Source organism: Morus notabilis, unplaced genomic scaffold, assembly GCF_000414095.1.
Source record: "Morus notabilis unplaced genomic scaffold, ASM41409v2 Scaffold1332, whole genome shotgun sequence".
Taxonomy (NCBI): domain Eukaryota; kingdom Viridiplantae; phylum Streptophyta; class Magnoliopsida; order Rosales; family Moraceae; genus Morus; species Morus notabilis.
This window is the reverse complement of record NW_010361813.1, coordinates 2202-16696: the sequence shown is the minus strand read 5'-3', so window position 1 is coordinate 16696 and position 14495 is coordinate 2202. Positions and strand designations below refer to the sequence as shown.

General features: G+C 32.7%; 1 long non-coding RNA gene across 1 annotated transcript; it reads left to right on the top strand.

Annotated features, from left to right (window-relative positions):
- The first annotated feature begins 3766 nt into the window (after positions 1-3766).
- LOC112092084 lies at positions 3767-13671 on the top strand. The gene is made up of 3 exons (XR_002902414.1): positions 3767-4075; positions 4575-4708; positions 13451-13671. It is a non-coding gene; the product is annotated as an uncharacterized LOC112092084 (long non-coding RNA).
- The last annotated feature ends 824 nt before the right edge of the window (positions 13672-14495 follow it).

Below are 14495 nucleotides of genomic sequence, written 5' to 3'. Positions count from 1 at the left end.
TCATTATGGAACTTGAACCGCTTTTGCTTAGTCAACTGGAGCTTCTACTGAGAGCTTACCTGCATCACGAGAACTATTTGAGCTAAAGCTCAGTAAGTAAACTGTAAAATAATTTTCACTTTGGAAATACTTTTCTTTAAACTTTTAGGGCTCTTCTGTCTGACATTCATCTTGTGTTATTAGAACATCTTTATCTTCTATCTAGTGGTCCCTGTCTCGGAATCTCTTGTTCCTCAAGGATTTGGTCATTTTACTAACTGAGTCGGTTCGTAATCAACACAAGATTCATTTCATATTTTGAAAACTAAAAGACTTTCTAAATCTCATGAAAACATGTCAAAAATATATAAATTGACAATTTTTATAAATTGAAAACTTTCATGTATTATTGTTCAAGTGATGCAGTAGAAAGTCTACATACAAATTCGCTGGTCGAGAAGAAAATTATTCTCTCAGTTTTCTCTCTCTTTCTCTCTTCCTCTATTTCTCTTTTCTCTCTTTTTCTTTCTCTCTAAGTTTCTCTCTCTAGCTTCCTCCATATGAAGGATGGAATAAATCCATCACCTATTTATAGTATGCCATCTTACATTCTAGCCCTTAGATCAAAGCTTATGTGGATAGATCCTAACCATTGATTCCTTATCTAGTATCTACCTTTGGATTACAAGTGTTTTGGCTAAATCTTGGCCATTGATGAAGTTCTAAGTGTCCATAACTTGACAAGTGTCTTTTAGAAGACAATTTGATCTTTTCTTCTTTCCTGATCTTGACATGTGTCTACTGAGAAGAAAACTTAAACTTTTCTTCTTTCCTAATCTTGACATGTGTCCACTTAGAAGATAATTTAAACTTTTTTTCTTTCCTGATCTTGACACATGTCTACTTAGAAGAAAACTTGAACTTTTCTTCTTTTATGATCTTGACACGTGTCTACTTAGAAGAAAACCTGAACTTTTCTTCTTTCCTGATCTTGACACGTGTCTACCTAGAAGAAAACTTAAACTTTTCTTCTTTCCTGATCTTGACACGTGTCTACTTAGAACTTAGAAGAAAACTTAAACTTTTCTTCTGCATCTATATGTTATCTGATAAGGCGGATATTATAATATTGAATAAGCTTCAATTTCCTTTTCGGATTCCAAATTGGCAGTAACTTTTAAAGAGTTTTTAAGCTTCCAAACGTGTTTAGAATGAGAGAAAAAGTAAAGAGTTAGTCCTCTATGGATTAGGAAGAGGAAAAGTGAAGAAAATTGAGGTTTGGAGCTGTCAAATGTGGTTTTCTAATTAGGGCTATTGAGGGCTATGGGAATGGTTGAGGAAAGAGTGAGAAAGATGAAGGAGAATTAGATTTTAGACCCTCTAATTTAATGTGCTTTGAAATAATCGATACAAAAACTAAAATAAGCTAAAATCCTATTGTGTGTGGTGGGTGGTGTCTTTTTAACATTCACTACAAGAATAATTATTTTAAGAGACCAAACTTTTTGATACTAAAAAATTTTTAGTAGCAGAAAACACACTTTTTGCTAGTAAACTTTGGTAGCTGAATGTATCAAGGCTTTAGTTACCAAATTTAATAGTAAAAACAACACAATCCACTACAAAATATAATTTGGTAACAAAAAAGATAGAGAGGCATGAAATTTGGTTCCCGCAAATAGCTTTTTGCTACCAAAATAATATTTGGTAACAAAAGCATAAGATTCTGCCACCAAAAATTTGGTAGCAAAATATTACTTTTTCGCTATCAAACATGTTTTGGTAACAAAAAGTTGGTGGGAAGCAAAATTTTTACCCGCCCGAGGTATTTGCTACCGAATTATTTTTAGTAGCAAAACATATAACATTTGCTACCAAGTGTTGGAAGTAAAATATAACTATCTGCCACCAAAATTTGGTAGCGAAAAATCAAGTTTTTACTACCAAAAAATATCATTTTTTGCTACCAATTTTTGGTAGCAGAAAACAAGAATTTACTACCAAATTCTTATTTTGGTGACAAAAAGGCATTTTTTTTTGGCTACCAAAAGTTGTGTTTGGTAGCAAATCATATAAAAACATTAATATTTATATTTTGTGCTTGTACTACTTTTTTTTTTTTAAAATTTTCTATGAATATGTCCTATATTAAGTTTTAACAATCATCCTAGTATATTTTGTATAACAATTATTTGATAATTTAGTTATTTTGTGTAGGTATAACAAGAGACATGTTCATGTGTGTATATATGTGATCTTGTTAAATAAATATATGTTCTACATAGAGTAGTATATAATCTTACTATTTAATTGATTTTTACCTTTGAATAGTGTATTTCAATTTCAAAACTATATTTTTGTTATAATGTTACTAGAAAAATGATTCTAAAATAAATTGTCATTAAAATGTTTTTTTTTTTTAATTTTTAACATGTCTTTCTAGTACCAAATTAAAATTTGGTAGCAGAAAATATACTTTTAGCTACCAAAATAATGTTAGTAACAAAAAATATAATTTTCTGGTACCAAATTTTGGTAGCGGAAAACATGATTCTGCTACCAAATTCATATTTTGGTGGCAAAAAGACATTTTTTGCTACTAAAAGTTGTGTTTGGTAGAAAATTATATTAAAACTTTAAAACTTATATTTCTTGCATGTATTGGGTTTTTTTTTTTTTTTTTTTTTCCATGAATATGTCCCATATCAAGTTTTAACAATTATCCTAGTATATTTTGTATAACAATTATTTGATAATTTAGTTATTTTATGTAGGTGTAACTAGAGGCATGATCATGTGTGTATATATATGTGATCTTGTTAATTAAGTATTTGTTGTACATAAAGTAATATATAATCTTGCTATTTGATTGATTTTTAACTTTAAATAATGTATTTCAATTTCAAAATTATATTTTTTGTTATAATGTTACTAGAACAATAATTCTAAAATAATTTTTGGCATTAAAATGGTTTTTTTAACATATGTCTTTCTGGTACCAAATTCAAACTTAGTAGCAAAACGTATGCTTTCGGCTACCAAAATAATGTTTGGTAACAAAAAATATAATTTTCTGGTACCAAATTCAAACTTAGTAGCAAAACGTATGCTTTCGGCTACCAAAATAATGTTTGGTAACAAAAAATATAATTTTCTGGTACCAAATTTTAGTAGCAGAAAACATGATTATGCTACTAAATTCAAATTTTGGAGGCAAAAAGGCGTTTTTTGTTACCAAAAGTTGTGTTTGGTAGCAAATCATATAAAAACTTTGAAACTTATATTTTGTGTATGTATTATTTTTTTTAGTTTTCTATGAATATGTCCTATATTATGTTTTAACAATCATCCTAGTATATTTTGTATAATAATTATTTTATAATTTAATTATTTTGTGTAGATGTAACAAGATACATGTTTATGTGTGTATATATATGATCTTGTTAATTAAGTACATATCCTTACTATTTGATTACTTTTTAACATAGAATAATGTATTTCAATTTCAAAACTATATTTTTTTTATTAAAATGTTACTAAAATAATAAGTCTAAAATATATTTATCATTAAAATATATATTTTTAAAAATTTTAAATATATGTCTTTCTACTATCAAATTAAAATTTAATAACAAAAAATATACTTTTAATTATCAAAATAATATTTAGTAACAAAAAAACATAAATATTTACTATCAAATATAGTAACAAAAGAGGAACAAAATTTTTGTGGGAAAAATATTTTAACCTACCCTCCCTAAAAATTCAAAACACACCCACACGTTTAATTGAAAATCCCTATACTCGGCAGATCCATCCCCAACGCCCTTATTCCCTTTCTTCACCAACTTCTTCAGAAACTCTCCTCTGCCTTCTTCTCCAGCCGCCGCTCCTCCTCCGCCGCCTTCCACTCCTCAAGAATTCTCTCTAGCTCTAGATCTCTCTCTCGCTCCTTCTCTCTCTAGCCGCTTCTCGCAGTTGCCGACTCCGATTCTCACTGTCGCCGCTCCCGATTCTCGTTGCCGCCGCCGATTCTCGTCGTTGCCGAAAAGCGAGAGACATCTCTCCTCACCATCAACACCTCCTCCTTCTTTCGGTCAGTTCTCTCTCTCTCTCATCGTGGAAATTCTCTGTCTGCAAGTATTGGCATTGTTTCTGGCAATGAAATTTCAGCTTTGAACTTCTGTGGTAGCAATGGGTCCACTTTATTTTACATTTAAATCTTAAAATCTATATGTTAACTAGTCAATTTTTGGCCAGATTAGCAAACTAGTCAGTTTTGGCCACAAAAGCTTAAAATCTATATGGGGATCTAAGAAACGTTTTCCAGAACTTTTGATATGGTAGACATGAAACTCTGTATAGCATTTTTGGCTAGGACACCTTTTATTTTTATTTTTATTTTATTCGTTTTAGGCTAATTAGAGCCATGACGCCTTTCTTGTAGTGTAAATTAGAGCCAGGACGACTTAAAGCTAAGAGAAACCTTTTGGAGCCAGGACGCCTACTTGGTTCTAATTGTCGTTTTCTCAGTTTATTTCTGCTTCTGCAAAATGGAAGTCTCGATTTTGATTATAGTTGTAACGTCTATCTAGGTTGCTGCAATTGTTACTCAGCCACCTTCAAGAAGGGATAGGGGGAAAAAGTTGTTGCTTCTCCAATAGCACAATCTGCTCTTGATAGAAACTTCCCTTCCGACTTTATTTTCACACCCGAATGGGCGGGAGAGGTAATTTGATAATCTTTCGATCCTAGTTCTACATGTTTAAATTTCTCTCATTATGTGATTACAAATTGAATTTTAGAGCTTGTTTGGTAGGAGGAAAAGCGGAATGATGGCGAGTGGTAAAGGGCTTAGTGAAAGGATTTTGGTTTGGTAGGAGAGAAAAGAGAAGGATATAGATTGGATGTGGGATTTCAAATCCTTCAAATAACCTGAATTTTAACCTCTCCCACTATGGGAAATTAGGAGTGGACTACGAACATAATAAGAGAAAGATCATTTCCTTCCTCTCTATTTTCCTCACCTTGGTTATATACCTTTCTTTTCTTCTCTCTTATCATACAAAGCATTAGATTTAACCATCAATGAGCTTTTTCCTGGAACACCATTTCTACATTTTGCGATATAATGACTTGTGCTCTCAATAGGAACTATAAATATATGAGCAAATACTTGCTTATTTTCGTAATGGTCCCCCAACTTCAAAAGAACCTTTCACTCTTACATTTCATTTCTTCCAACTAATAGTTAGTATTATTTTTCTTTTTAAATGGTTTAATTCTTGGTAACTTTTTTATATGTATGATGGAACTTGAATTCTACTCCTCTTGTTGCATTTATACGTCCTTTAAAGAAGAACATTAATCCATGTTTTCTTTTTGAGAAGGCAATTGAAAAGCCTTTACAAATTTGATTATTTTCAAATGTTTGAAGGCTTGTTTGTTTTAATTCGAATTTTATTATTCAAACTCCATTGGGCCACATTAGCAAATAAGAGAGCTATCATCTATTCGAAACTTTTTCAACTATAGTACCACCCTCTTATGAGGTTGTTATGCAAAAAAAAAAAAAAAGGGGTGGTTATGAAAAAAAAAAAAAAAAAAAACACAAAAGTCACGTGGGAGGTTGGAAAACTTTAGGAAGAAGTGGGTGCGTGCAGAAAGAGTAAAATATGTTAGTGGGGAGTTGGGTGAAAATAACGTGGTGATAATCCTTCAGAGAGAAAAAGTAACTAATCCTATTTAAATAATTAAAAAAAAGAGAATGGCGGTTGCTTCAAATGCCTATATATAGGCATGTAAGAAACAAAAGAGGGGAGGAATGAAAAAAAAAAAAAAAAAACTTTGTGCAGGCGTGTGTGCAGAAGAGAAGTGAGAGAAGAAACGAAAAAAAAGGACTTTGTGACTTTGTGCAGGCGTGTAAGCAGAAGGGGTGAGAGAAGTGTGAGATAGTGTGTGTAGAGAGAATTATCAAAAAAAAGGTAGAAAAATCTACTTTAATTTCATGATGATGTTGTCTACGCGTTTTTTTTAAGCCCTCTCTTATACCGAAGTACCATCCCAAGACAAGAAGTTCTTCTGCCATTATTGGCCAGATTCATGCTTAAGACATACGGGTTGCAAACTTTTGAACCCAGTCAAGAAAATTGTGAGGTTGCAAGTTTTAGAACCTCTAAAAAAAAAAAAAAAAAAATAGAGTTGCAAATTTTAGAACTCTAGAAAATTATGGGGTTGTAAAATTTAGAACCTCCGAAAATCAAATAGAGTTACAAATTTTAAAACTCTATAAAATTATGGAGTTGCAAAATTTAGAACCTTTAAAAAAAATCAAATAGAGTCGTAAATTTTAAAACTCTATAAAATTATGGGGTTGCAAAATTTAGAACTTCTAAAAAAATCAAATAGAGTTGTAAATTTTAAAACTTTACAAAATTATGGAGTTGCAAAATTTAAAACTTTTGTACAGTTCAAAATATTATTATAATTTTGAGTATGACTTATAAAGTGCAACCCGAAACAGAAAAATTAGTGACCACTTGCGTAAGGGTCTTTTCGTTTCCTGTAAAAAAAAAATCAGTCAAAGAACCGAAACTAAAAAAATAACAGAAAGGCTAAATAAAAAAAATTTACCTTCAGCAATGTGTAGAAGACTATCATTCTTTTTGTTCTTGTTTGGCCGAAAAACAACCAGTTTCTTTGAATTGGGAAATGGCTTTGCAATTAAAATTGTCAAAAGAAATTGATGATTCGACAAAAAAAGGAGGGTAGGCTGATAGCTCTATACGCAAATCAAAATATAATAGCAATTAACGTTCTTCTTCATGCACGTACACACACATATATATATCAAAAAGTTGCAAGATGTTCTTCTTCGTTCACGTACACGCATATATATATATATATATTAAAAGGTTGTCAAATTTGTTTATGGTCGCTGTGATGCTTGTACTCGTTAAAAGCAACAATGATTCATATATATATATATATATATAAAAGAAACGTATAGAACGGATGAGGATGGAAAAATCTAAGTTTCATTTGAAATTAAACTGAACACGAAAAAGAAAGGATAATTGAATCAATTGGTTTAGATGAAATTTTAAATTTTTTTAAAAAAGGATAAGGGATAATTGAATCAATTGAATATATATGAACAACTATTGTTTTTAGCCAGTACGAGCATCACAGCGACCACAAGTAAATTTGGCAACTTTTTGATAAATATATATATATATATATATATTTATCCTTTATCCCTTATCATTTATTTTTTTAAAAATTTGAAATTTCATCTAAACCAATTGATTCAATTATCCATTCTTTTTCGCGTTCAGTTTAATTTCAAAGGAAACTTGGATTTTCCCATCCTCATCCGTTCTACATGTTTCTTATATATATATATATATGTGTGTATATATATGTATATATGAACCATTATTGCTTTTAGCGAGTACAAGCATCACAGCGTCCAGCAAGTCTGGCAACCTTTTGATATATATATATATGCGTGTACATGAACGAAGAACATCTGGTAACTTTTTGATATATATATATATATATATTTGTACATGAATGAAGAAGAACGTTAATTGTCATTATATTTTGATTTGTGTATAGAGCTGTTACCCTGCTCTCCTTCTTTTTCTGTCGAATCATCAATTTCTTTTGACAATTTTAATAAGCCATTTCCCAATTCAAAGAAACTGGTTGCTTTTCGGCCAAACAAGAACAAAAAGAATGATAGTCTTCTACACGTTGCTGAAGGTAAATTTTTTTTATTTAGCCTTTCCGTTATTTTTTTTGTTTCGGTTCTTTGACTGATTTTTTTTTACAGGAAACGAAAAGACCCTTACGTAAGTGGTCACTAATTTTTCTGTTTCGGGTTGCACTTTATAAGTCATACTCAAAATTATAATAATATTTTGAACTGTGCAAAAGTTTTAAATTCTGCAACTCCATAATTTTGTAAAGTTTTAAAATTTACAACTCTATTTGATTTTTTTAGAAGTTCTAAATTTTACAACCCTATAATTTTCTAGAGTTCTAAAATTTGCAACTCTATTTTGTTTTTTTTTGTAGAGGTTCTAAATTTTGCAACTCCATAATTTTATAAAGTTTTAAAATTTGTAACTCTATTGATTTTTTTAGAAGTTCTAAATTTTACAACCCTATAATTTTCTAGAGTTCTAAAATTTGCAACTCTATTTTGTTTTTTTTGTAGAGGTTCTAAATTTTGCAACTCCATAATTTTATAGAATTTTAAAATTTATAACTTTATTTGATTTTTGGAGGTTTTAAATTTTGTAACCTCATAATTTTCTAGAGTTAAAAAATTTGCAACTCTATTTTATTTTGTTTTTTTTAGTGGTTCTAAAACTTGCAACCTCACAATTTTCTTGACTGGGTTCAAAAGTTTGTAACTCGTACGTCTTAAGTATGAATTTGGCCAATAATGGCAGAAGAAGTTCTTGTCTTGAGATGGTACTTCGGTATAAGAGAAAGCTTAAAAAAAACGCGTAGACAAAACATCATCATGAGATTAAAGTGGATTTTTTTACTTTTTTTTTGATAATTCTCTCTACACACACTATCTCACACTTCTCTCACTAGCACGGCTGCACACACTGTATTTTTTTCTTTCTTTCTCTCACTTCCCTTCTGCACACACGTCTGCACAAAGTCACAAAGTCCTCTTTTTTTTTTTTTTTTTTTTTTCGTTTCTCTCACTTCTCTTCTGCACACACGCTTGCACAAAGTTTTTTTTTTTTTTTTCGTTCCTCCCTTATTTTGTTTCTTACATGCCTATATATATGCATTTGAAGCAACCGTCCTTCTCTTTTTTTTAATTATTCAAATAGGATTAGTTGCTTTTTCTCTCTGAAGGATTATTCTCACGTTATTTTTCACCTAACTCCCCACTAACACATTTTACTCTTTCTTCACGTACCTACTTCTTCCAGGAAGTTTTCCAACCTCCCATGTGACCATTGTAGTTTGTTTTTTTTTTTTTTAACAGATGCCCCTTCGAGTATGTACGTGACATTTATGTGCGCGTGTCATACTCAAAAAAAGAAGAAAATAATGATAATAATTTTATATTCATTTCTTCTCCCTTTTGTTTTACATGCTTATTTATGGATATTTTTGACAAACTTCGTTCGGAACGAGCCCCTGAGGAACCTGGCGAAGAATTTACTTCAGGGCCAAGTTACCAACGTTCGATTGGTTTAGATGAAGTTCGAGCTTCGACAAGATTTAGCAGTCCCCTTTATTTGCTTAATTCTCAAGAGGTTCATTCTGTTTATTTAAGATATTTCTTTAATGGTGAAGAAAACGCCATCCAATTGAGTCAACAGAAAGGTGTCGTTTTCAAAACTGAAACCCTCGAGAAAGTTGACAATGGGCATGAAGGCGATCTCAAGAACACGGTTACTCTCGATTTTCACCCTGGTTTGCATCGAATGCTACAAGAAAAAAAGAAACCTCCTTTGCAATTTAATTTTCGTGGTCGGGCTCACTTCCAAACTTTGTTTAATGGAGTGGACTGCAAAGATTATAAGTTGTAACCGCAACGTTTTGAAGAGAGCAGAGATTTATGATGCAGTAGTTGTTGCGCAATATCTTTTTTCTCATAATTGTAATGTTTGGCGAGCATTTGTTGAATTGTGGGGACTAACAAGCAATACTCTCCATCATATTGGTGGTGAAATGAGAATCTCATTGTATGATCTGAAAACCATCGGAGGTTTGCCTATCTTGAGAATCCCGTATGAAGAGTTTATCCTGACAAATAAAAAGTTGTTGAACACTTTCTTATATCATCCTTGCATTGTAGAACTTTTAAGGATCCATTCTCGTATATGCAATATTTTAGAAACTTAATTTGTATCTTGGGATCAATGGACTGAATATTTTTATAGAGTACAAATGTTTGTCGGTTTGAAAACTGAGCAGGCTCAAGATTCCCATTCTAAAGATTTCCATAAGAAGTCTCGAAAAAGCCAATTAAAGCAACTTCCTTTGCAAGTTTTAGAAGTTGGTATGCTCTCTGCATTCCTATCACTGTGGTTAAGTCGTTTCGTCCTTCCCACTAAGGGTGGCAACATAAGGCTTGAAACTTTTTATATGGCCTCTCTGATGGCTCAAGGCACGAGAATGTCACTTGCCTCTACAGTTTTGGAATACATTTATCGCGCATTTAATGAGTACGTCACAGGAACGAACGGATTTGGTGTTAGCTGGGTTTTTCTTCCAATGCATTATGTCATCGGATGGTTAGCTGAACACTTCCCTTATTTATATTTTGGTTGGGAAGAGAACAATAACCTGCCTTTGTTGCATAAATATGCTGGAATTGAGCCTGAGAAAAGAACTATAATTGGAAGTAGGCATATGATACGTGACGAACAACATGTCCGTTACCGCCCATATTCATATAATGAAGAGAGAGATACGGATTACTTAGATGATGAAGACTTAACCGACGAAAAATTTAAACTTTTATTGTCTATGCGTGCAGCTTTACTCCTTGTGAGGGTAGGTGGTGTTATATTTGTGGAACCATACTATCCAAATAGATTCGCTCGCTAGTTTGGTTTTGACCAAGGCGTTCCTTCAGATAAGTTTCGTTTTACGGTTGATGCGAAAAAAACTTGCTTGTTAGATGGATTTGCTGATGCTTGGTATTTATTTTTAAAAAGACGTATTGGGACTTATTTTCTTATACCGAGGGCCACCCGCATAGGGCAGTGCACATGGTTGTATTGCCGTTGGTGGATGCGTAGCACTACTCCTTACTTGGGGCGTTCAGTGAAAAATCTCCGTTCATTATTTGAGAAAAGGCCATACAGGAAAGAAGATGTATACGTGATAATTGACATGCGACGACTTCATGCCAATGTAGATGACATTTTCATTCGATCCCATTCTTTGGCGGATATTGTTAATACTCACGAAATATCTCGATCAAATGATGGTGATGAGTGAGATACGAATCCTAAAAGAATAAGACGTACATAGATTACTGAGCTTGATTATGCAATTGTTGAAACGGTCTCTTTCCCATCAAAGCCTCCAGAACCTGGACATATGGATGTAGGAACTGCTTCTTCTTCACTCCAAAATACCAAAACTGGTGTTTTTAGTTTTGATCATATGCAAGTTGACGCTAACATAATTACTTCATCTTTTGGGCCGGGAAATATGCCAACAAGATTTGAAGATCTTCCAGAAATCATCGGGACCCCATCATCTCTTGATAACCACGTAATTGACGCAATTAGGACTCTTGATGACGAGGAGCCTGAAGATTTTGAAAGTTTCAGGGAGCAGGCTATTGTTGAAGTCCCATATGAACCTCCTCCATTGGCGGTTGTTGTGCCTTCCTCATCAAAAGTCACTTATTAAATTTCTACCATCACAAATCAAATTTCAGATAAACCTACTCGGGATTACTTGATCAGTATGTTGAAGTCAATCTCTGATTGGGTTTTACTTTCAACATCGCTAGAGAGTACTCTAAATTATCGCTCTCAGGTGTCTGAGTATCTCACAACAATAGATTTCCTCATTGATATGAAGGGGGATATCCTAAGGTGAGTTCGTATGGTTTAGAGACACCGTGAACCGTTTGTTCGATTCAGAGAAACATTTAGTCACTTTTTCTCCATTTATTGAAGAGAAAGTTTCCATGAACGAAAGGTTAATTCTAGATTTGATTCATCGCGAAAAGGAGCATCTTACTGCTATGAATATTTTGTCTAGCGATCTTCCAAGTGCTCAATCAGTTGTAGAGAATATTGAGGCTTTTGAGGCAGAGGTAAAAGGAGCTGAGCAGAAGGCGCAACAATTGTGTCGTTCATATGAAGATCGATTAAAATCCGCAAAAGATGCAGTTTCCCAGCTGAAGAATTCTTTAGATGAACAAATAAAGATCGGTGATGAGATCAAGCAACTGCAGGTTGAAGCTAAGGTTGCAAGGTTTATTGAAATTCAAGAAGCTACAGCTGAAGCCAGCTCTCAGGAGCAGGAATCTCAGAAGATACGTGACTCTTTGGCAGCATTCTTCAAGAAAGACTGATGATGATTTCATCCCTCATTTTCTTCATCTAGACATCCTCTGTCTCTTCTTTTTATTTATTTATTATTTTTTGTCAATAGGACTTGGCTTTTCCTATTTTTTGGATTTATTATGCTTATTTTGCAATAGCATGTATTTGGACATTTTGTTCAATTTGAGTAATTGAATAAGAGAGGGTAATTTGTTTGTTTTGATTTTGTGGCTGCATCCAATTTATACTAGATTGCCTACGTATCATTTTCACAGGAATAAAGCCTTCCGTAGTTATATGGAGAACACATGTTTGTCTTATTTTGGAGCTGCATCCAGTTTATTACCGGATTGCCTACGTACCCCTTTGGGGGATCAAGCCATTCGTAGTTCACTGCTTTATTTATTTGCTTCCGCTATTATCTTTCTTGTGTGGGTTATGTGCTAGGAGGGGTACCTCCCTATTTAGGCATATAATTTTTAGATAAACTTTCCATTTACACAGGAGTAAATACAGTGACCTTCTGAATCGGAAAGCTCATATGCCCCTTTTGGAAAAACCTTAGTAACGACGTATGGTCCTTCCCACTTTGCTTCAAATTTACCTTGCATCCTCCTTGTTATAACAATTGGCCTTCTGACTGTAAGGACCAACTCTCCGATTGTGAAGGATCTAAATTTGACCTTTTTGTTAAAGGCCCCTGCCACTTGAGCTTGGTAAATTTTGAGCTTTTGTTGTACTGCGAGCCTTTTCTCGTCTAATGCTTCGAGCTCAGCTAGTCTCACTTGGACATTTTCGTCCGGTGCCATCAGTTGAGTAGCAATTCTGAGAGATGGTAATTGCACTTTCAATGAGAGTACGGCCTCAGAGCCAAAAATCAAACTGTATGGTGTGCAACCCGTTGCAGTTCGCACTGTGGTTCTATAAGCCCATAAGGCTTCTAAGAGGCGTTCATGCCAATCTTTTCTGTTCTTTGACACTATTTTCTTTAGGATTTTACAAAGCACTTTGTTAAAGGCTTCTACTTAGCCATTTGAAGACGGATTATAACTTGCTGAGTATCCAAGTCGGAATTTGTATTTTTCCATCAATTCCTATGCTAATTAAATCCTAGGATAGGTAAAATTATGTTGTGTGTGAAATATTATTTCAACATTAATAAATATTTTTACCCAACAGAGGTCTAGATGTATGTTTGTCCATTATTCATGCTTTCCTGGTTTCTTTACTGAGCATCTATTGTACCCATGAGGCAACTGATATGTTTGCAGTTGGAAGTAACATTTTAGCATCTACTGTAATACCTCCTTTTGATTAGAATGATTGAAGGAGTGTTTTTAGAATTTTGATATGATACCATTAAGGATTTTCAATTCTAGATTATGGTGGTTTCCTTTTTCCGTTTTACTTTTGTGCAGGAGATTTTCTTGTCCAACTTAAGAGAATTGAAGCCAGAACTTTGTATTACAGCAGCATATGGGAATATTTTACCTAGGAAATTTCTCAATATACCTCCATGAGATGAGATGTCAAATTGATATGATAGTTGCACTTTGATTTGAAGATCCTTTCTTTGCTTCCTCTTGGGACCCGAAAAGAGAAGATCTTCCGCCACCGCCACCACTGGCCTCAGTTTGTTAGAGCGTTTAATTTTTGTAATATTAAGATTTTACTAGTATAATATTTGTATAAGTGTTTGAGTTTGCTTAAGTATGACTATTTTAGTATTTTGTTTGGATTCTAATATGTATTGAAATATTTAGAGATTTTTAAATTAATATTTAGTATTTTATTTATATATATGTATTTTTAAAAAAATATAGGTATATAAATCTGTCTCAGTTTTAGTGACCAAAAAGATTTGATAGCAACAAATTCCTTATTTGCTACTAAATATTTGGTACCTGATTCTTGTTTTTTTCGTTACTAAATACATTTTGCTACTAAAAATTTGGTTTTTAAATCTCATATGTTTTGTTATTAAATACCTTTTGCTATCGAATATTTGGTCACTAAATCTCATATATTTCGCTACCAAATACAATTTGATACCAAATATTTGGTCCTTAAATCTCCTGACTTTCGCTACCAAGTACCTTTTATTACCAAATATTTAGTGACTGAATCGCTTACTTTCTGCTACCAAAATTTTTTGGTAACAAAAACATTTTGTTACCAAAAATAGGGTTTTTGGTTACCAAATTTTTGGTAACAAAAGATTCAAATTCTTGTAGTGACCCTAATTAAAAAATTTTATAAACCCACTAAGTTTATTATTTTTGACACATTTTTAAAAACGATATTTGGCCCTAGTTTCTGTGAAACTTACAAATTTTAGTCCCGAAAAGGAAGATTGTGAATCTTCCCTCATGGACTAATTTTTCATCCTGACCAGATTTTGATGTTAAAAGTTCCATCCGGAATCTATTTCTACGAGTTTTCTCCCATTATTGAATTTATAGA